The 23,056-nt window shown below is 42.6% G+C and overlaps 1 protein-coding gene across 9 annotated transcripts in view; it reads right to left on the bottom strand.

Annotated features, from left to right (window-relative positions):
- HTR1F (5-hydroxytryptamine receptor 1F) overlaps window positions 1–23,056 on the bottom strand; it is a 193,664-nt gene that overhangs the window by 141,503 nt on the left and 29,105 nt on the right. The window contains exon 2 of one of the 9 annotated variants that reach the window (XR_012154089.1): window positions 19,843–20,031. The exons of the other annotated variants lie outside the window; for them this stretch is intronic. The gene's annotated coding sequence lies outside the window, so the exon portion shown is untranslated. The remainder of the gene's footprint in view (window positions 1–19,842; window positions 20,032–23,056) is intronic. 9 annotated transcript variants of the gene reach the window in all.

Below are 23,056 nucleotides of genomic sequence, written 5' to 3'. Positions count from 1 at the left end.
ATCCCAAGGAGTCAACTTGCTCGGCTGAGTCCTATCACCCTCCACTCCCACAAAGGGGACAGAAGGTACTAAAAAGGGAGAGAAGATCTCAGCCCATGAAGGCCACAAGGTTGCCCCCATCCCAGGAGCATAAGCCCCGTCAGCAAAATACCATGTCTTTTACAGCTGGGAACTGGTATTTTAACCACACTGGGAACTGGCCATAAGTTGCAACGAGCTAACACCTCTATCAAGTACTATCACTAATTACTAAATCCTATTGGTATTTAACTTAACTGTGCCTCCAGGATGCTGCAAGGAAGGTGAAGAGAAAAAAAAACAAACAAACCCCACACTGGGCCTCTGTCAACTTGGCTTTAACGGGAAAGAAAAAAATTCCTTCCTGACCTCAAAACAGGCAAACAAACAGTTACACCCACAGCATCTGCAAAACACAGCTCTGAAACTACAGTTACTTGGAGGAAATGAAACAGAGACGATTGTCATGGTCCAAGCTAAGGTTTAAATTAATGAAAGGCTAAAGCAAGGGACCAACCAGCTCCCTACCTCTTCCAGCAAGTCATCTCTGAGTTTCCCAGCAACCTTATCTCCTCCCGCTTACTACTAGGGCTGTCCCAATCACCACTGGTCCCATCAAGATTTTCACCTGTTGATGCAGGTATGTAGGATTCTGAGTACAAGACTGTTCTAAAGAGGTCTCCTTACTTGCAGCCATGTCATTTCCCCCCACCAAACACACACCACCCCCAATAGATCAGCAGCAGGGTTTGAACCCCTTGATGAAATAGTAAAGACTTAAGTTACAGGAGTAATTATCAGCCCCTTTTTAACCCAGCCACTAGAGGATGACTTGACATAGACCTTCCCAGTGGATTACACAACTATTTACTAGTCAGCAGTAGAATATGGGTGATGAGAAATCCTGGATTCTGTCTCTGGAGAAGACTAGCGTTTACAGTGGTTAAAGACAGGATAATCCAAACTGATTTAGTGACTGAAAAGCATTTAGACACAGTGGATAAGACTAAATTTTGTCATGCTGGAGACCTGAGCTTTGCACAGAGTGACCTTGCATTAGCTGTCTGCTAAATTACTTAAATAAAGTGGGAGAGCATTCAGCAGCCCTTCTGTGTTTTCTATGTTGGGGTTTACAGCTGTAGTTAATAATAACAGTAGTGAAGTGCATGGGAATTGAAACAGCAGTTAGAGGTGAGATTAGACTTCCTCATGTCCCTTCTTAGTCAGGGAAATACTTGTATGCAATGAAGTTGTAGCCATGTCAGTCTCAGGATATTAGAGAAATAAGGTGGGTGAGGTAATTTCTATTGAACTAATTTCTACTGATTAAAGAAACAAGCTTTTGAGCCACACAGAACTCTTCTTCAGGTCTGGGAAAGGTACTCCAAGCATCACAGCTAAGTGAAAGGCGGAACAGATTGTTAGTATAAGTAGTTAGCACATAGGGACCATTCAAGGTAGAGGGGCTGTTCAGTCCATGATGGACTGAACAGACACACTGGATTTGTGTCTTAATACAACAATCTGTAACCCACTGGCCCACTCTTTCAGTACCATGAATGCAGAGGCACTAACGGGCCACTGTACCTTGAATGATCACTTAGAATGTATGCTAAATGCTTATGCTAAACAACATGTTCCACCCTGCATTTAGCTGTGCCACTCGGATTCTTACATGTTGGAGTATTATACAACAGCAGTTTAGAAACATTTAAGCAGCACGGAGCTGGTGATAGTGGCCATATCAGAGGAAAAACTAGTATAACAGTAGACTTTAAATAGCAAACTCATAAGTGAGGAGAATACATGGCTTAAATAGAATTCTTTATGTATAGAGCAGTATCACGAATTAAGAACAAAATACACACACACACACACACACAAATAAAAGCTCATTTTCAGGTGAGCAATACCATGCTATAGTTCACAACTTCCAGATAAGATGATTGCAGGATGCTCCTGACAACTACTCGGAAGCTTTAGTTAGCAGAGAACGCAGCCTCTTGCTCACTTAGCAAAGCTAGCTGCTTGAAGCACGGTGGATTTGTACTCTGGTTATCAATTTTTTTTTCTGGGTGCAAATCAATATGCTGATTTTGCTCTATAAAGACCTACAGAGCTTGGATCTTGGATACCTTGCGTGTCAACTTTCCCTCATGCACCATCTCCTCAGTTGTAAACAGATGCAGTGCTCTTGCTAACGTTCCCAAGTTTTGAACTCAGTGGGTGGGGCACTCTCAGCTCTGGAATTCACTGTCCCTGTTGATTTGACAAACCATGAGCTTGCTGAGTGCAAAGTTAATCTGTTTTTTCTATGGGTAGGTCTATACTGGCAGAGTTCTATAGGTCTATACTGGCACCAGCAATTACAGCACCGCTCAGAGAGTGCTGAAAGGAAACTGCTGTTGTGTGTTCACACTGTCAGCTGCCTGCGCAATAGCATGTTCACACTTGCGGCACTTGAAGTGGTATTTGGAGCAGTGCACTCTGGGCAGCTATCCCACAGAGCATCTCTTCCTCTTCTGCCACTAAGAGTTGTGGGAAGGCAGAGGGGGCATCCTGGGTTGTGTGTGAGAAGAGGGTGATTGAGTGGGAGAATAAAGACTATGATGGGGTGAGGACAGCTTCTTCAGGTAGGCAATGTTTTTTATATACTGTTTATACTGTAAATATACCCAGAATTTTAACAATAGGTTCATTTGTATAAGTCAACAATAGATTTAAGCTTATATTCCCTTTTTGATGGCAACTGTACATTTTAAGCACCAGTACACTGAATACTTATGTTTCCGTTTTCCTCTCTCTTGCCCTTTGTTTTTATCATTTCTTTAGCTAGATTCTCAACCTCCTCTCACACTCTTTTTATTCTGACTCCTCTTTATTTTATATTGCCTTTTGTTTCTTCCCATTCCATCTTTTTCTTTCATCTTTCTGGTATTCTCTCTGACCTACCTCTCAGTTTATTTTTAACTCCTGCTTTCAAACGTATTTCTTGCTTCACTTGTCTCTCTTTTGTAACACTAAGCTCTCTTTGTCTTGAATATTTTGAAGGAGAGGACTTCCAGCATTGTCGGGTCTGTATTGCCATCTCATCATTAAAATGGACTGAGTGGAAAGTCCACTTTACAGCATCTGTTGCCTAGCAATCTGCTTCTCAGGTTCCTTCAGCTCAAGAGTAGGCTGAATGATCAAAGATTTTTAAGGCAAGCGGAGAAGAAAACAGTTATTGCAATCAAAAAATAGTGCTCCCTGGAAGACTTTGCATAGTAGTTTTTTAATATTACAATGACCAAACCCTGGTATTATTTTATACCCTATTCGCCACCACAAGATACCAACAGTTTTAAGATGTGATTCATTTTGCGAAGTGTACAGCAGCAGCATGTTGCACTAAACGTTCATTACTATCAACAATTGTTCAATGGCCTATCCGTATGTGACACAAGTTAATAGTGTTAGTCCAATTCCTAGCAGGCAGGTATTTACATCACCAAAACCATTATCACAACTGGCATCTTGGTTGGTAATCTCAGCGGAAGCCAAGGGCTTGACATGGTATGTCCCACTAGGATACTGCTAAGGCACACTAAATGGGGTAGCTTGGAAAACTGCAAGTTACACTCTTGATCTCCATATTGTACACAACACTTAACTTTGTTTTAAAAAATCTGCTGTAACAATGCTTTCTAAACCAATTTCCCATGAGAAGAGAAAGTTTTTGATACTGCTGTGATAAGTGGCTAAGTCTCATCCAAAGAGCCCACACTGAACTTGCTGTTATATGGTCCCTGACTAGTACCATTTGCCACCAAATCCAAAATTAAGCCATTAGTTACTAGCTTTGTACTACTCAGCATGCTGCTAGATAGCAAAAGAGAACAGGGAAAATCCTGCCCTCAGTTACATCCCTGCAAAACCCCACTGATCTGAGTCAGGACCCATGGATGAAATCAAAGACTGAATTCAGACAATATACCCCAAGGACATACGTTTTTTGGCAAAAATTTTCAAAAGCATGAAATAACTTAGGAGTCTAATTCTCACTGACTTACAAATGCAATTTTACCCTAGGAGTTACTCACAAGTCCACAACTATGTTCTCCCTATATAAACACACACAAAGTACATAAAGAGGAAAAAAATCATGAGCAAAATCCTAGGTGCAGACATTTCCAAAATGGTAAGAGGTCAGCCTATTATGACTAATCACATAGTTATCTTAGGTTTCAGAGGAACAGCCGTGTTAGTCTGTATTCGCAAAAAGAAAAGGAGTACTTGTGGCACCTTAGAGACTAACCAATTTATTTGAGCATGAGCTTTCGTGAGCTTAGTGTTCTCTCTTCATAAGGTTGCATCCAGTAAGAGATCTGATCATCAGATTTTTCAAAAGCATAATATAGAAGCACAGGGGAAACAGAGATCTCAAGTTCCAACACTCCAAAGTGTCCACACTGGCTAAAACAGGTAGGTATGTATCTCCCTGTTCAGAAGATGCAGTTTTTCCTTTGCAAAATAACTTTGAAACCCCATAATGCCACTTTTACACACTCATTTTTCCCTCTCTGAGGTACACTCCTGCAACCTAAACCTGGGATCTGAAAGGACACCTGCATTCTTTGTGATTGGAAGGTGATACTACATAAATGAAATTTCAGACCAAAGAAAGTCCTCCTTTATAAAAGTAAAACCAATTTTTCTAGTTACACAAGCCTAAGGATTTTCATTCTTCTAGACCTAATTAATGGGGTCATCTGTGCTGTATCAGATTCCTTTCAGACTGAAATTCTGCTAAACAACTACTTTCTAGAAATTATTTTTAATAGCCTTTTCTATTATACTAAAAACAAGGGCTTAATTAGGTTGGGTCGTGGAGGGTCAGTGAGCCAGTTGAATGTTCACATACTGAACTCCAGAAATCTGTATATTTATTTAAGTTTATTTTTAAGTTTCCATTCTTTTGTTTGCAAAATTGGATTTCAAACTGAGAAACAAGAGTAAATCAATGCAGTGATCTTCATTTGAGTCTACACAGAAATTGAAAGTGCTCTGAGAGGAGTGTGAATTGCCTCTATTCATTTCAATGCAGTGCTAACGCCCGAGCCTAGTGATAATTTAAAATGTCAATATTTCACCACTCAAAGCATGCAAGGAAGGACAACAACCAGCTGATATTTCTGCATGCGAAGCATGGAAAAAGAATGAAGGTAATTTTATGAAGATGTGCAGAACCTATTGTGAGTGGCAAGTAATCCTGGTGTTCCACATAGGGGTTAGGGAGAGGGCTGAGATTGTACCATTATTCCCTGCCCCTCCCCACCCAGTTTTACTCGTGGCTATGGCTGAAATCCTAGTCATCTCCCCATGCAATCTTATCTCCAGCTATGGGTGAAATCCCAGGCACATCTGCTTCATAAAGCCCTGAAGACCTGCATAACCTGCTTGGGGTCCATAGGACACCTGCACAGCTCTTAAAGGGTTCATCTCCACAAGGCAGCTACACATTGCTTATGGAGATACTTAACTTTTCCCTCTTCCACTTCCTGTATCATATCAAACCTGATTCCCACCTATGGCAATTAGGCCTCTGGATCGAAGATCAGGGCAGGCAGCATGTATAAACAATTTCCTCCCTTGGTGGTTTGGTGTTTAGATGTTGCTTGTCATTATTAGAATTGGGAGCACTGGCTGTTGGGAGTCTGAAAGGACAGGAAACAGGAAGGAGGGGAGAGGAGTTGAAGAGGCTGAGGGAGAGCTACTGAGGGTGCAGCAGCAGCTTGGAAAAGAGGTTTCCACTTTAAAAAATAAAGTCCTGTTGAAGTTTGTTAGTACATTGCCTGCTACTACAACAGGTGGTCAGTTAGTAATGGAGAGACTGAATGGCTGCTTGGTCAGAAGAGAGATCTCCTGGCTAACAGTTCCAAAACAGAGCAGCAAGCCAAGTAGAACAGAGGAGGGTCCATGAGGACCCATTCCCCAACATTGTCAACAAAGGAGGAGAAGATTCACGCCAGGAATGGTCCCACACAACAAAAGCAGAGACCCTGTTTCCAGTCTCTCTCATTCTCACCTTGTCCACATAGGATTATTATTTTTTGTTCTGCAAGAGCTTTCATATTCCCCATTAGTACAAATAAATAGCAAGACAAGCTCCCAAGAGCTAAGTAGAGTCTAAGTAGACTAGAGTCCACAGAGATGCAAGAAGATGGTTCCGGGGATATCTGTCTAAGGCCTTGGTTACACTTCAGAGTTTTTTCACCAAAAGGCAGCTTTTGGAAATGAAACGGTGCAGGTGTACACACTCCAATTCCACTTTCAGTGATAAAACTCTTCAGTGTTGGTGACAAAATAAAAACCACCTTGATGAGAGCCACAGGGCTTTTTATGCAAAAGTTTTGTTGCCAAAGTGCCAGTGTAGACAACGTATTTAATTTTATTGCTTTAATTGGCTTCTAGAAGGTGTCTCACAATGTTCATCCTGATCACTCTGGTCAGCAGTTCCAATTCTGCTGTCCTGCAGCTAGGTAAGCAGCCTTCTGCTCTCCCCCTTTAAAGCCCTGTGAATTTTTGAAATTCTACTTCCTGTTTGCTTGGCATGGAGAGCTCAGATCGCATATTCCCAGCTGACAATGGTGGCTCCATGTGGGAAACGCTCTCCCGTTTGGACCAATGCAGAGATTCTGGATCTGCTCAGTATTTGGGGAGAGAAGCCTGTGCAGTTCCAGCTGTGCTCCAGCCATAGGAATTTTGATACCTCTGGGCAGATTTCTTGAAGCTTGTGTGAAAAGGGCTATGATCAAGACATGCTGCTGTGCCGTGCAAAGATCAAGGAGCTGAGGCATGCGTACCAGAAGGCAAGGGGGGCAAACTGTGCTGTGCCACAGATCTGCCATTTTTATAAGGTGTTGGACGCTATCTTCGGCGGCGACCCCACCTCCACTGCCAAGAGTCCCGTGAATACTTCGGTAGGGCTGGAGCTGGCAGAAAGTGGACCTAACTTGGAGGACGAAGTCATCAATGAAGAGGTGGAGGTAGACGACAATGTGGAACCCATGGCGGGGTCGCCTGATGCTGCATGCAGTCAGGAGCTGTTTTCCACTCCAGAGGTGTCTAGCCAGTCTCGGTAGTTGCTCTCTGGCGAGCGAGAAGTGGGAGAGGAGACCCCTTGTAAGTGGTTTTGCTTTGTAAAGTGCGGAGGTGGGTTGAGGGCATAGAGATATAGAAGGCTTGCTGTGTTTCTGTGTGCTGGACATTTCCCCGTACAGCTAAGCAGTGTGGCGGAACAGGGTGTTGATGCACATCGTGATTTCACAGGAATCCTCCAGAGAGAGCTCTGCATAAGAACGGCCATACTGGGTCAGACCAAAGGTCCATCTAGCCCAGTATCCGGTCTTTTGACAGTGGCCAATGGAAAACTTTCCTGGAGGTACTTGGCAATCCTCTGCCAAAGGTTCTCCTTGGAAGAACTCTTCTCCTTGGAAGAACTGTTTTGTCCCTTCCCCCATGGAATCACTTGCATAGGGACCAAAGCAGCACACAGGCGAGCAGCATAGGGACCGGGGCAGAAGCTGCAAGCATGTAGCAGATGCAGCCTTGCTTCCCTGCTTACCCTCAGGAGTGAGATATTTGCTACAATGACCCCCGCCTGTGGAAAAGGGTGGGAAACTTTAGAATACTGTCCCTAGTTGACTGCAACACGACCCTTTCATATTGCTTTTCTCCCTATGTACAATGCCCCTTGCCCCAGGGAAAATTCACCATGCTTGGGGTGTTCGCTAGCATGTGTGCTTGTTAAGGGTCAGTGAGAAAGTGACTGGTATGCTACCAGAGGTGGATATTTTACGGTACTGTTTCAGTGCTGTACGTGTACTTACTCAGGCTTCTGTACATTGTTCCTTGTGCTTCTGCAGATATGGCCTTCAGAGGCACCCCTTACACCACTGGCAGAACTCCTCTGCCAGATAAGGAAGTGCCTGAGAGAGAGCAAGGAAGACACGTTCCAGGAGGTGCTGCAATACTCAGATGCAGAAAAAGATGGAATGCAGGCAGTGGAGGGAAATCGAAAGGCAGGACAGAAAAGAAAGTGAGGCATTTGTTAGGGACACAACTGAGAGGATGATTAAAATTGTGGAGCAGCAAAGCAAGATGCTGAAGTCCCTCATAACGCTCCAGACTGAGCAGATGTTTACCCACCTTCCCCTTCAGCACATTCAGAACTGTTTCCCATGCCCTCCCCAAACTCCACCTGCACATTCCTTTCTGCTTTCTCGGATTTCTCACTTTCCCATTCACTCCACCCCCACAGACACCTTATCAAATGATAGTTGGTCTTATGCATTGCTCTGAAAGTCAGCCCTACCCTGACACCCCCTTTTCTCCCCAAGCATGTGTGTATATGGGGGAGGGGGGGAGGGTATATTTTTTGTGCAGTAAAAGCAAAGATTTTTGAATGATAAGCAATCTTTATTTGTCTCCTGCAAACTGTGATGGCAGATGGCAGCAGCATGTAAACAAGCTGTTTGATCATCTGCTTACATTGAATCTTAGGCCACACAAATCACAAGTGCTTCCTTGCAAAACTCAGTTTCATTAAGCATTGCAGTCCCAGGCATAGTAACATATATTACTGGTTCTCATCTTCAGAGTGTTGCCTCAAAGCCTCCCTGATTCGAATTTCCCCTCCCACCCCCCAATAGCCCTGGTATCTGGCTGCTCAAAAGCAGCGAACAAGAGGTCTACACCTCAGCAGTCCCCTACTGAAACACCTTTATCACCCTTATCTTCACAAATATTGTGCAACATACAACACGCGGCTATGACCATGGGAATATTATCCTCACTGAGGTCTAACCTGCCATAAAGGCAGCACCCAGTGCACCTTTAATATGCCAAATGCACATTCCATGGACATCCTGCACCTACTCAGCCTATTGTCGAACTGCTCATTATGGCTGTCCAGGTTTCCCATGTAAGCCTTCATGAGCCATGGCATTAAGATGTACTCCGGATCTCCCAGGATCACTGTGGGCATTTCAACATCCCCTACTCAACATCCCCCTAATCTTCTTGTCTGGAAAGAAAGCCTCCACTTGCAGCTTTCTGTACAGGCCAGTGCTCCTGAAGATACGTGCATTATGCACCTTTCCGGACCACCCTGCGGTGATGTCAATGAAACACCTGTGGTGATCCACAGGCTCCTGCAACACCATGGAGAAGTACCCCTTCCTATTGATGTACTGAGTTGCAAAGTGGTCCGGTGTCAGAATTGGGATAAACAGGCCACCTATCACCCCTCCACAGTTAGGGGAATGCATTTCTGCAAAGCCATCCACTATTTCATGCACATTGCCAAGAGTCCCGGTCCTTCACAGCAGGATGCGATTAATGGCCCTGCATACTTGCATTAACGCAGCCCCAACTGTTGACTTCCCGACTCCAAACTGATTCGTGACTGACCGGTAGCAGTCTGGAGTCACCAGCTTCCACACTGAGATCTCCACTTGCTTTTCCATCGAGAGGGTAGCTCTCATTCTGGTATCCTTGCACCACAGTGCTGGGGCGAGCGCTGCACCAAGTTCCAGGAAGGTGACTTTCCTCATCTGAAAGTTCTGCAGTCACTGCTCATCATCCCAGACCTGCATATGATGTGATCCCACCACTCAGTGCTAGTTTCTCAAGCCCAAAAGCTACGGTCCACCATGGGCAACTGTTCTGTGAATGCCAAAAGTAATCTAACGTTGCCCCTATCAATGTCAGACAGCACATCAGGCAACTATGAATCCCGTTGAGTTAGGAACTTCACTATTTGCTACTGACAGCTAGCAGAGCACTGAAGAGCAGTACAGGATCCATTCTTTCAGACAGAGATGGCAGGGCAAGCATAAAACAAGGGATGTTGAAAAATGCCACGAAACAAAGATGGAAGCACATGGAATGTTGGGACAGAAAGCAATGGACCATGGGACATTGAACCTGGACCCATGATGCGCTGTGATCTGCTCCACCTTCCCACAAGACCTAGAGGCAGAAGGTGGAGAGCTGACCTGTGGGATAGCTACCCACAGTGCATTGCTCTGTTGTCGATGCTTCTGCCTCATGTGAGGAGGCACTCTGAAGAGAGAGGAAGACAGTGTGAACAGGTAATAACGATTTTCTTTTAGTGCTTTTTGGTCGTTGACCAAACTTTTGGTGAAAAACCTCTGCCAGTGTAGACATGGCCTTAGGTACTTATCTGGCCCCCACTACCAGGATACTGGAGCACCTAATAATCTTTAATCTATTTATTCTCAACACTCCTGTGGAGTGGGGAAGTGCTATTATCCCCATTTTACAGATGGAGAACTGGGGCAAATCACTTAGTCTCTCTCTGTCTAAGATGACACAAGAGATGTGTGGTGGTGAAGGAAACTGAACCTAGGTTTCCCAAGTCCCATATCAGCATACTAACCCCTGATCCATTCTTCCTGCCTGCATTACACAATCCCTGCTAGGGGAAGAGACAGCATTGTGTTCTGCACAGGACTGGAAGTTCATTTACATAATTTCTTCCTCCCCCAAACAGTTCTGTGCTTGCTCCTTGCTGTGCCTGCTCTTGTTCTTTTCCAGCACAGCCACCCCCAGAACTGGTCAGCACATTGTGCAAAAGGGTTGAGGTCATAAAAGAGGTTACCAGGCTCCTCAATGTCATGAAACAAGGTCAGAAGTGCCCCATAGCACTTGCTGAGAGGCTAGATTACGGTCATTCTGAACACTTAAAAAGAAGCCATATATAGCTATCAGGACTAACAGTGCGTCTACTTCATCAAATTTATCCTGACTCTTGTTCATCACCAATCCCAGTGAGCTTCTTAACAACATACAGTATTCCCAGATGAAACTCAATCAGTTACTTGAGTGTTAAAGCCCGGCAAGAATGTCAATGTTATCAAAAAGCAAAATGCGAGGAAACTAGGAAGATGAAATATATAATGGTAACTCAGTTTCAGTTTTACTTGTAAAGATTTGGTCACCTTGCTATCAATTACATACATACTATTTGGCAAAATTAAATAATGGGTTAGAAAATTCATGGCTGACATTTATTTAAAGGTTAAAAACCACACACCTAATAGAACTCCTATCCCAGTCTTGGGAGCCCTTGTTATCAGGTAAAATTTCCATAAATACAGTCGTTAAGAATCAAATCAGTACCACATTTCCCTGTTTCATACCTACAACCACCAGGCTGCAAGATGGAACTAAATCAAGATCTTCCCTCCCACAACTTCCCAAAGAAAGCCCCATTCACAGCCCCCTCAGCCTTTCCCAAACATCGCTCAAAAAAGCAGGAAACTGCAAAGGGTTCTGAAGATTAAAGAATGCACGCAGTTCTTGGACCAAGACGGAGGCGAGTGCATTCCAGAATCATGAGTTCCCTCACAGAAAACACCTGGCCAGTAGCCTCTTATCAAGGGCACCCTGCCTCCAGTAACTCTCACGTATTTAGCATTTTTTAAGTTAAAATCACCTTACACTGCACCAGGAAGCAAGTGTGCAGTCATTGCAGAGGGGCATCATGTGCTCACAGTGTGACAGTTCATTCAAACAAGCTGACATGTCATGCAGTAACTTCAGCTTTTAAAATGGCTTCCAAGTGTAGTAGAGTGTCACCTTGGTCTGGCTTGTCCTCGTCCATCCCTCCATGAATGTAAGTTGATGCCACACCATTCTGTTTTGTTGCAAGCATGTTCTTTCCATTTCTGGCCAAAGAGTTTTGTCATGGGATTGGCCCAGCATATTTCCATCTGCCCAGCGATTGCTTATGGTCTCTGGGGATCCAATCACTGATGTGGGTTTTCCACCTATTGTCTTACCTGCAGACTACATAACCCACCCACCTTAGCTTTGCATCATACATTGCCTGCACTACACTGGTCACCTCTGTATGCCTTCTGATCTCCTCATTCAGTTTATGATCATGAATGAGGAGATCAGAAGGTATAGAGACTGAAAAAACATGGACTGCAGTAGGAAGGTCTGCCCTTAAGAGAAAGGCATGCAACTTCCTTGCTGGACTCTGATAGGGCAGAAAACAAAGTCTGAGTCAATGACTCTATTTGATCCTCTTAGGAAGAGCTGGGAATCTAACCAGACTCAAATTACAAACAAATAATGATAATAGAATAACCTCCAGAGGGTAGATATATATCTCAGCCAACTCCTGCAATTGCTTCCTTCAAACCATCATGGATCCCTTCAATCTAATCTGGATTGAATCTCAGCCAATTTGTTCATACACATGCCCCAGTCTTCCCTAGACACTGGGGAAAAGATACCAGACTACATTCTCTGGGCTGGATGAAAAACATATGGATTGCTGAGTTTCTGCAGCATGCTGAAGAGCTCTCCTCCCATCTCTCTTTACTAAATGCAAAACATTTAGGAGCATATGCCTCAAATGAGAAAAGTAGCAGCACAAATCTTTGTTGTATCCCTTACAGGAGAGGAGAAAGAGTAATTGCCCAACAAGTATCACCTTGTTTTGGAATGGGTTTGGAAGGAGAGGCATTCTCCTGTCCCCAAACAATATTATTCATTCCTCCCTCCCTTGGAGATTAGCATGTTTCATCTCCAGGCAACCTGTGCTGCCCTTGGGTGCTTCTGTTGGGTACCGCAGCTATTGACGATATGGCAGCCACCACATGGTGGGAAACGGGGGCTTCTCAGGGAAAGGGCCACCAAAATCTTAAAATAATTGAAATCAAGATTAACCACTTACCCACCCTGACCCTTATGAGAAAGTCACTGATTGCTTCAGTCCTTCAAAGGTCATCTAATCAGTACCAGCATTCAGAGGACAGTCATTAGTCCAGACAATTTGTGACAGAGGGAAGAGGAACATGATCTCTTCCGACTACCACAAAACAAGGCTGTTTTAATCAAAACTGAACATTTGTTTAGCCGATTTTCTGTCTCTTAATTTCTTTGCCAATTTATTAAAATATCCTATTTTTTCATTGTTCATATCCTTGGAATTGCTCAGGGGGGTCTCAGAATGGCGATTCCTATAGCTCATGCTGCACAACAGAAAAATCTCTGTAGATAAATGGCTTTATTTTCAGGCTGATTTTAGTCTTTATTTCTTTAAATGAAAGATGCTTCTGTGGGTAAGACAGATGAGCCTCCACTCAGTACACAAAGAGTTCTCATTTGGGTCATCATCCAATAATCGTATACAATTATAATGAGAGATTTATAAAGTCAGTGAGAGGACACATCTGTATTGCACATTAAATAATCAGTGAACACATTACAGAATGATGCAATTCAAAAAGGAGTAGTTCTCATTAAGAATTCAAGTACACTCTTACAAATGGTCAGGCCTGGGATAAAGTAAACATTTATAAGTGTTCCCAGTGTGTCACGGCTTAAAAAAAATAAAATAAAAAAAATCCACACAATTCAGAGGCAGCAAAAGAAGAAAGCTCTCGTGTCTGAAGTGGTCTTCTGTATATTAGCATTGGTTTCTTCTGCTTAGCTGATGTTCAATCCATATGGTCAGTGCACTTTGTTTCAGAAATATAGAGAAAAGCCACTATTACCAGGTTGTCACTCACTTCCAATTTTTGTGTCTCTCAGCCATTTTTTTTCCAGTTGTTTTCCACGTAGAGATTCCCAAATTATAGAAATATGATTTAAAAACAAAGAGGACAGCATACTATGTTGTAGAAAATGTCAAGCAGGTCTCATCTTCAAGAATCTTAGGCTATGTCTATAATGTAATCCCATGGTTCGATTACAGCTCGAGTAGACATACCCAAACTTTCTTTAATCGAGCTATCTTGGGTCCTGGAAGCTGCAGCAGCACACGTTTCAGCATGGGCTCTACATGCCGGCCCTAAACCTTGGATAGCTACTCAATGGACTAGTCAGTGCTGAAGCACATAATATCAAAGCTTCACTGCACCAGGCCTCAAGCTTAGCTAGGGTACATCTACCTGAGCTGCAATCACACCTCACCGTTGGAGTATAGACATACCTCAGTTATTCAAGTCCTCAATACCTTTACAATTCTATGCAATATTAGTGCGCCCCTCTATCTAGATTCTTACATCACACACACATCTATGCCTCATAAGTTATTAAAGACAAAACCTATGTATTTCTTCCTCTCCTTCCCCCTTGCTGTACACAAGCTTTTGTTGTTAAGTACTAGACATGTGAGAGTTTTTGGTGAGGTTACTGCAGGAAGACAAAGCTATCTTCATTTTTCTCTGCCTTCTGGTCCCATTCAAGAATCAGGAAAGCAGAAACGAAACTGTGGCAGAACCAAAACTGTGGCAGAACCAATTTTTCCAATAGCACCCAAAAGAGCCTGTTCTTATGAGTTTTCCAGGAAAGATGTCAGAGTTGGCTAATATTTGAATCACCAAGAAAAGATCAGTTTGAGTCACGGGTGAATGTTCAGGTTTTTATCCAAACTGATTGTTTATGCTCCATTAGTCCTGCTTACTTGATCCCCAACCCACACCCCAAAACAGCAACAAAGAGGCTATTTTGGGCCCAATCTTCTGAGCCAAACCACTAAAGCTTCAGGGCCATTATTAGGCAATGCCACAGCTGGTATAGTTTCTATAGCACCAACTCTACTTCCTCTTACTGGTTTCTGGTATTTGAAAATTTCTATAAAAACTTCAGTGAAAATATTGACCATTTCTATAGTGCTTTACAAACATGAACCAATTAATCCTCACAACATACCTGCAAGACAGAGCAGTATTATCCCTGTATACAATACAGTGGTGCACAGACTAAGTGTAGGGGATAATTTCCTGATGCAAGTGCTGGAGGAACCAACTAAGGGCAGAGCTCTTCTTGACTTGCTGGTCACAATCCGGGAAGAATTAGCAGGGGAAGTGGATGGGAACTTGGGAGGCAGTGACCATGAGATGGTCGAGTTCAGGATCCTGACACAAGGAAGAAAGGAGAGCAGCAGAATACAGCAGAATACAGACCCTGGACTTCAGAAAAGCAGACTTTAATTCCCTCAGGGAACTGATAGGCAGAATCCCCTGGGAGAACAACATGAGGGGGAAAGGAGTCCAGGAGAGCTGGCTGTATTTTAAAGAATCCTTATAGAGGTTATAGGGACAAACCATCCTGATGTGTAGAAAGAATATGTAAATATGGCAGGTGACCAGCTTGGCTCCACAGTAAAATCCTTGCTGATCTAACCACAAAAAAGAAGCTTACAAGAAGTGGAAGATTGGACAAATGACAAAGGGAGGAGTATAAAAATATTGTATAGGCATGCAGGAGTGAAATCAGGAAGGTCAAATCACACCTGGAGTTGCAGCTAGCAAGAGATGCTAAGAGTAACAAGAAGGGTTTCTTCAGGTATGTTAGCAACAAGAAGAAAGTCAAGGAAAGTGTGGGCCCCTTACTGAATGAGGGAGGCAACCTAGTGACAGAGAATGTGGAAAAAGCTAATGTACTCAACGCTTTTTTGCCTCTGTCTTCACGAACAAGGTCAGCTCCCAGACTACTGCACTGGGCAGCACAGCATGGGGAGGAAGTGACCAGCCCTGTGTGGAGAAAGAAGTGGTTTGGGACTATTTAGAAAAGCTGGATGAGCACAAGTCCATGGCGCTGGATGCGCTGCATCCGAGAGTACTAAAGGAGTTGGCAGATGTGATTGCAGAGCCATTGGCCATTATCTTTGAAAACTCATGGTGATGTGGGGAGATCCTGGACGACTGGAAAGGCTAATGTAGTGCTCATCTTTAAAAAAGGAAAGGAGGAGGATCCGGGGTACTACAGGCCAGTCAGCCTCACCTCAGTCCCTAGAAAAATCATGGAGCAGGTCCTCAAGGAATCAATTCTGAAGCACTTTGAGGAGAGGAAAGTGATCAGGAACAGTCAACATGGATTCACCAAGGGCAAGTCATGCCTGACGAATCTAATGCCTTCTATGACTAGATAACTGGCTCTGTGGATGAGGGGAAAGCAGTGGATGTGTTGTTCCTTGACTTTACAAAGCTTTTGACATAGTCTCCCACAGTATTCTTGCCAGCAAGTTAAAGAAGTATGGGCTTGATGAATGGACTATACGGTGGACAGAAAGCTGGCTAGATTGTCGGGCTCAACGGATAGTGATCAATGGCTCCATGTCTAGATGGCATCCGGTATCAAGCGGAGTGCCCCAGGGGTCGCTCCTGGGGCCAGTTTTGTTCAATATCTTCATTAACGATCTGGAGGATGGCGTGGATTGCACCCTCAGCAAATTTGCAGATGACACTAAACTGGAAGGAGAGGTAGATACGCTGGAGGGTAGGGATAGGATACAGAGGGCCCTAGACAAATTAGAGGAATCTAATCAAAAGAAATCTGATGAGGTTCAACAAGGACAAGTGCAGAGTCCTGCACTTAGGACAGAAGAATCCCATGCACTGCTCTAGACTAGGGATCGAATGGTTAGGCAGCAGTTCTGCAGAAAAGGACCTAGGGGTTACAGTGGACTAGAAGCTGGATGAGAGTCAGTGTGCCCTTGTTGCCAAGAAGGCCAATGGCATTTTGGGATGTGTAAGTAGGGACATTGCCAGGAGATCGAGGGACGTGATCGTTCCCCTCTATTCAACATTGGTGAGGCCTCATCTGGAGTGCTGTGTCCAGTTTTGGGCCCCACACTACAAGAAGGATGTGGAAAAATTGGAAAGGGTCCAGCGGAGGGCAACAAAAATTATTAGGGGACTGGAACACATGACTTATGAGGAGAAGCTGAGGGAACTGGGATTGTTTAGTCTGCGGAAAAGAAGAATGAGGGGGGATATGATAGCTGCTTTCAACTACCTGAAAGGGGGTTCCGAAGAGGATAGATCTAGACTGTTCTCAGTGGTAGCAGATGACAGAATGAGAAGTAATGGTCTCAAGTTGCAGTGGGGGAGGTTTAGGTTGGATATTAGGAAAAACTTTTTCACTAGGAGGGTGGTGAAGCACTGGAATGTGTTCCCTAGGGAGGTGGTGGAATCTCCTTCCTTTGAGGTTTTTAAGGTCAGGCTTGAAATAGTCCTGGCTGGGATGATTTAGTTGGGGATTGGTCCTGCTTTGAGCAGGGGGTTGGACTAGATGACCTCCTGAGGTCCCTTCCAACCCTGATTTTCTATGATTCTACAGATTGATAAACTGGGGCAGACACATTTCCTGCTTTGCCACAGTCTCTCCGTGTGACCTTGAGAAAATTACTTTGTTTCTCTTTGTGTAAAATGGGGAGAAGAGTAACCTTCCCTACCTCCCAGGAGTGTGGGGAGGATTAATATATTAAAGGATTTTGAAGCACTCAAATATTATGGTAACGAGGGCCACATAAGTACCTATGATAGAGAACTGACTCGCCCAAGGCCCTACGAGTACAGTAACAAAGACACAATTGACGGTGCCTGACTTTCATGCTAAATCCGCATATACTGGTAGACGTGAATACAAACTATTTCTAGAATTTTTGTTTACTTGGATGCTACCGACAGGGATAATTCTTCACATGGTCCTTGCTTTATTTTTCAGACATTGCATTGGATAATTTTAACAAATAGGTTTCCAAAGAGATTCATTTAATGGGCTTTTCTGAATGTATATATTTAGAAAAAAGGGGAAGACTGTCAAAAATATGTTTCTACACTTAAATCCAACTAAGGTCTGGAAGTTTTGAATTTTAGAGCATAGAACAGTGTCAAGATATTTGCTTTATATATACAGTACACATTTATTCCAGCAGAGGTCAGCTTCTGAAGGGTTGTTTCTTTTAGTTTTGTTTTTCATGGGTGTGAAAAAAATTCTACTGGAAACTCCAACCTGGTGGGAGTTGCGTATGTATGATCACAGTACACATTTCTTCCTGTTTCTCCCTTGTACTTTCTACCTGAAACCCATTTCCCTCTAATGCACAATGCTGGAGAACTGGAAATATTCACTATAACGATCGGACATGGTCATGCTGGAGAGTAGCATCTGCCAAAAGAAGTCTTGTAAAAACAAGGGATGAGGGAGCCTAAAAAGAAGAAGCAAATTAAGTCAAGGCAACCAGAAGTGCTCTTTTTCTTGATGCTCTTGTGGAATCACTATTCTTAGCAGAGGAAGAGAGAACACCTGAAATGAAGGCATAGGAATGTGTAATTTGAGAATGGACTGGTTTATATTTGAATTTGTATGAAATTGGAAGTCTGCCATTCGGTGTCACGTAAGCGTTGGGGCAATGTGTTCATTCTTCTCGGAATAAGTGATGTCTCTTATGCATATAAATTTCTCTTCCTCATCCCTGCTCTGTGGTGATTGTTTAATATCTATCTTTTCCTTGTTGCATGAGACATAGTTTTCACATTCCAAATTCAAGATGCTCCTATTTTCAGTCCTTGACCTGTAACAAAGGAACAATGATGATTCACTGGATGGTGACAACAGTTAATTTCTACTGGTGGAGCCTTCCCACATTTTGAATAGGTCTGCAAATATGATTTCCCCATATACTTTCCCCATATACTTATTTGTAATCCATTTTACCCATTTGATCATCATTTGCCAGTAACGGGACTTGTGCGTAAAACACTGTGCATGCTTTCTTCTATAGTCTTACTGTCTTTATGCATGCCAGAGGTTTCTGATGGTACTTGCTGGCTTGCCTCTCTACTTAGCGCAAAAGGGATTTCACACCACAGGCAATTGGGATAGTTACAAGCAATCCGCTGTATGCCAGATCTTCAGAAAATGAATAGAGGTGATTATTTCCTTATGTGGACCCTTCTACACTCACAGAAGCTGTACTCCCCATCTGAGGCTCATATGATTAGTTTAAAAAAAAGGCGGGGGGGAGAATGGGAAACTACAGTGCTTTAAATATTTCCCTACTGCAGCATAGATTTTGTTTCCAGGAAATAAAAGAGAAGCTTGTGGTAAATCCCATGATAGAAAGCCAGAGATTTAAAAAAAATCCAAGTCCTGCCCAAGATAGCTTTAATATCAGAAATAACATTCAAAAGTAGTGTGGAGAAAAATAAAATATATTTCTTTGTAACTGGGTTTATATTTCCTGCAGAAATCTTTACTATATTGTTGACGCGCATCCATTCTCTGGAAAAGTATGCAACAAAATAAGGCCACAATACCCTTGCCCCAGAAAAGCATTTCTTTATAGTCAGTGTATCTTTTCCTCTAAAAATTCCAGCAGCAGAAGTGACATCAATATTCTAAAGTTTCTAAAACAAAGTCAGAGTTTTCTAAAATAAAGTAAATAAATAAATGCTTCCCCATTTGATTAAGCTGATTGATCTCTCCCCCACTTCTTTTCCAAGTAGATCTTTTACTAAAAAAAGACACACAGAACTCCAACTACTATAATTCTCAAATTCCTTCTCCTCATCTCTTTCCACTCTAAGAAATAAATCACACCACTAACAGTAATGCATGATTTTTGTCATGGATTCAATGACTTTCAGATCTGGGCATTTTATGGGCAGAGTAGGTGGGTTAATAATTCTATTAAAATTCTATTAAAATTTACAGAGCCATATGGTGTTTACTAGAAGTAATTTGGTTTCTAAAAAACACATCTGGGATTGACAGTTTCACCATGTGTGACAAATATTTGTACAAGTTGTAAGGTTCCACTTACTTGACCCTATAATATAGTGTACCTTTGACTACCAACAGTAGACACCTGAAATCAGAAAGACTACCTGGGACGAGAGTAGTACTTCTCATGGGAGGCTCAGGAGCAACTGCAGTTCCTATCCCTTAGGAGAGGCCACTGGCAATGAACAGCAGTCCATGCGGATACAAAGTATGTGACTTATGACTTACCCTTACACTAGGTCCCACCGCTGCACAAAGCTGCCCAGTTATATTACTGAAGAGGGGAGAACAAGCTTCGCCTTCTCCTAGAGCTTCGGCGTAGGTAGATCCAGGGGCTGCTGTGATATGACAGTGCCACTGCCAAACTAATCACTATTATCACAACACATGCGCACCTCTTGTTGTTTGCGACAAAAACTGGAGGGGAATAAAAAGGTTAATTGGGGAGAACAATTTCCACTCCTTGATTTTTCTGAGCCTTTTGCCCTTAATATGACCTTCTTGTGTCTTTTCTTAAAATCACCATGATAAACCCGTAGAGTCTTAATTGCAAGGCTTGTATTTTTGTACTTGGGAAGGGGCAATTGTTGTTCCACCCTTCAGTTAAAGAAACCCACAGGCTACACAGTTTGTATTGACCTTCCACACAGCTCTAAGCAGGGGTTCACACAACAAACTTTCTGGTAGCCTCAGAGTATATTTTTCCTAAAATACTTAATTAAATTTAGGAAAAACAAATAAATATGCACAGATATGTCCAAATCGTTGTTGTAATTTATGTAGTAGCAAGGCAGTAGGAAGTAGAGCTCCCCATTCAGCGCACCCAGACTTTCTTACTTTTCTTATGCCCATTGCTCACATGCAGGGATGTGTTTGGTTTGGTTTGACAGTGGGCTGCAGTCAAGATCTCTTGGTACACTGGTTCTACACTGCTTACAAGGGTCTCTCCCCACTCATTCTACTATATCAGGTACACCTGCAATTCTGCCTACATTTTGTACAGTGATGCTGCTGCCAGACAGGTGACCAATCAAACAAAGATCAAGAAAATAATCAGTCCCCTTGCATGCAATACCTTGATTCTAATGGATGGCAGAATACATTTTCACAGCAAAACAGGACTGAGTCTAAGCTTTGCTTTCATTTTCCTTAATTAACATTTTATTTTCCAGTGCTTGGGAATCAATTAGGTCTCACACACCCACCTAACTAAAACTATGATTAGTCAATGAAGTGTGTATGTCTCATACTGCTGACTTTGCTTTCATGAATTTCAACCTCTTCCCTTCTCCATAAATATTTTATTTCCTGTTCCATTTGATTTCATAATCTACCCTAGTGGTTCCCAAACTTGTGCCACCACTTATGAGGGGAAAGCCCCTGCCGGGCTGGGCTGTTTACCTGCCGCATCCGCAGGTTCGGCCGATCGCGGTTCCCAGTGGCCGCGGTTCGCTGCTCCAGGCCAATGGGAGCTGCTGGAAGCGGCGTGGGCCGAGGGACGTACTGGCCGCCGCTACCAAAGGCCCTCATTGGCCTGGAGCAGTGAACCGTGGCCAGTGGGAGACGCGATTGGCCGAACCTGCGGACGCGGTAGGTAAACAAACCAGCCCAGCCCGGCAGGGGCTTTCCCTGAACAAGCGGCGCAACAAGTTTGGGAACCACTGATCTACCCATAGACCCCGTTCTCTCTAACCCCCACAAAAGAAGTTGTTATAATTTTCAGAATTATTTTTTGCTTCAGAATGTATAGTATAACCCTGGAAGTTAATAAGATGCAGTTTCCACTTAAAAAAAAAAGAAAAAGAAAGATTTAATTATTGCTGCATTCAGCAGTTCTGCTAGCTGACTATTAATGATTGACATGCTTTACAGAATTTTCAGCTTGAAAGTTAATGTCTGTTTCTTTTCTGAAATTAAATATGTCATGCTTTCATGTTTCATTTAGTCAGTAAAGGTGCAGTACTAAGAAGCAGCAACTGTAAACTAAGGATGGCATCAAAAAAACCAAAAAGCAGTAAGAACTTCACTGTAAATTCATCATCTGGTTTTCCTTTTTCCTACCTTCTTGTTTAAACTTCTCTTTTTGATACAATTTCTGTAGGCTGAAAGCACAGGTGAAGTTACAGCCCAGCTGTGCACCCTTTTTGTTCAATTAGAGAGATTCAGCAGCTTGGAATGAGTATATGCATTATGTTCATTTCACACACATGGCTATATACAACACAGGGATGAGTAAATAGTTTTCAAATACAAGATCAAGGACAAAGCTAATGAAGGGCAAACTTGATTTGTTACCCAAGAATATAAAAATGAAACATAAGCTCACTGAGAAGGGATAATTAAGGTACATCATCATTGTGAAGTCACATTTTCTTTGACTTGGACTAAATATAGACTCTTAAAGTCTTATGAATGTTACAGAAAGTAAGGAAAATTAGTTTCTCTTTTAACTTTTGTTTCTCATATTGGAGGCATTGATTGGTCTGGAATTCACAGCTGCCATTTCACAGCCAAGACAAGCCGCCTAAACATGGCTTAAAAAAAAAAAGTTAAGACTCCCTCTACTCAGTAATTACACTATCACCTTCTTTATTATTTTAAAAAATAGAGATTCAGAAATAAAAGTCTATTTGTGAATCAGTGTGTTACCCAAGTTATATACTAATTGTATTGATAATGATAAACTAACAATTTGAAACCAGTTTATTGTGGAAGTATTTTTTAAACTTGTAATTTTTCCTCCTTTTTCTTCTTGTAAATAGTTTTTGGTTTGTTAGTAGCTTAAGCAAATGGAGTTCACACCTTGCTCTGAACAGAATCTACATATGCTCAGTTTAGTCCAGAAACTTATCCACATACTAGTAACTCACACAGCAGCAAATATGTCAACCTGCAGAGACTTCACTATACAGACCCCAGCTTCTCTGACTTAAAGAGCCCTCACTATAGTCTTCAGTTCATTAATGAGCTACAACTGCCACAATAAGTCAACAGAAATCCATCAGCATCTTCATGCAGGGTTCCAACCTCTGCTAACAGGATGTGGTGCAAAAAATTAATTTTGTCCCCTTGTTAAACTATAAACTGAGTGTTCAATAATCCTCATTTTGCACATCAGACACTTTCCCTCTTTGTAACAGCACCACTAAATATCAAAACACACTTTGGAGACAGCCTCTGGAAAATGCCCACAAACCTAGTTTGTCTTTACTAGACTCTTCATTTAAACCACCAATCTTTGTCTTCCAATTAGGTTTCAGAGTACCAGCCGTGTTAGTCTGTATTCGCAAAAAGAAAAGGAGTACTTGTGACACCTTAGAGACTAACCAATTTATTTGAGCATAAGCTTTCGTGAGCTCTGTAGCTATAGAGTTCACGAAAGCTCATGCTCAAATAAATTGGTTAGTCTCTAAGGTGTCACAAGTACTCCTTTTCTTTTTGT

The sequence above is a fragment of the Lepidochelys kempii genome, chromosome 1 (assembly GCF_965140265.1).
Source record: "Lepidochelys kempii isolate rLepKem1 chromosome 1, rLepKem1.hap2, whole genome shotgun sequence".
NCBI classification, from domain to species: Eukaryota; Metazoa; Chordata; order Testudines; family Cheloniidae; genus Lepidochelys; species Lepidochelys kempii.
Note: the sequence above shows the minus strand (reverse complement) of the source record. Positions and strands in the feature narration are given on the sequence as shown.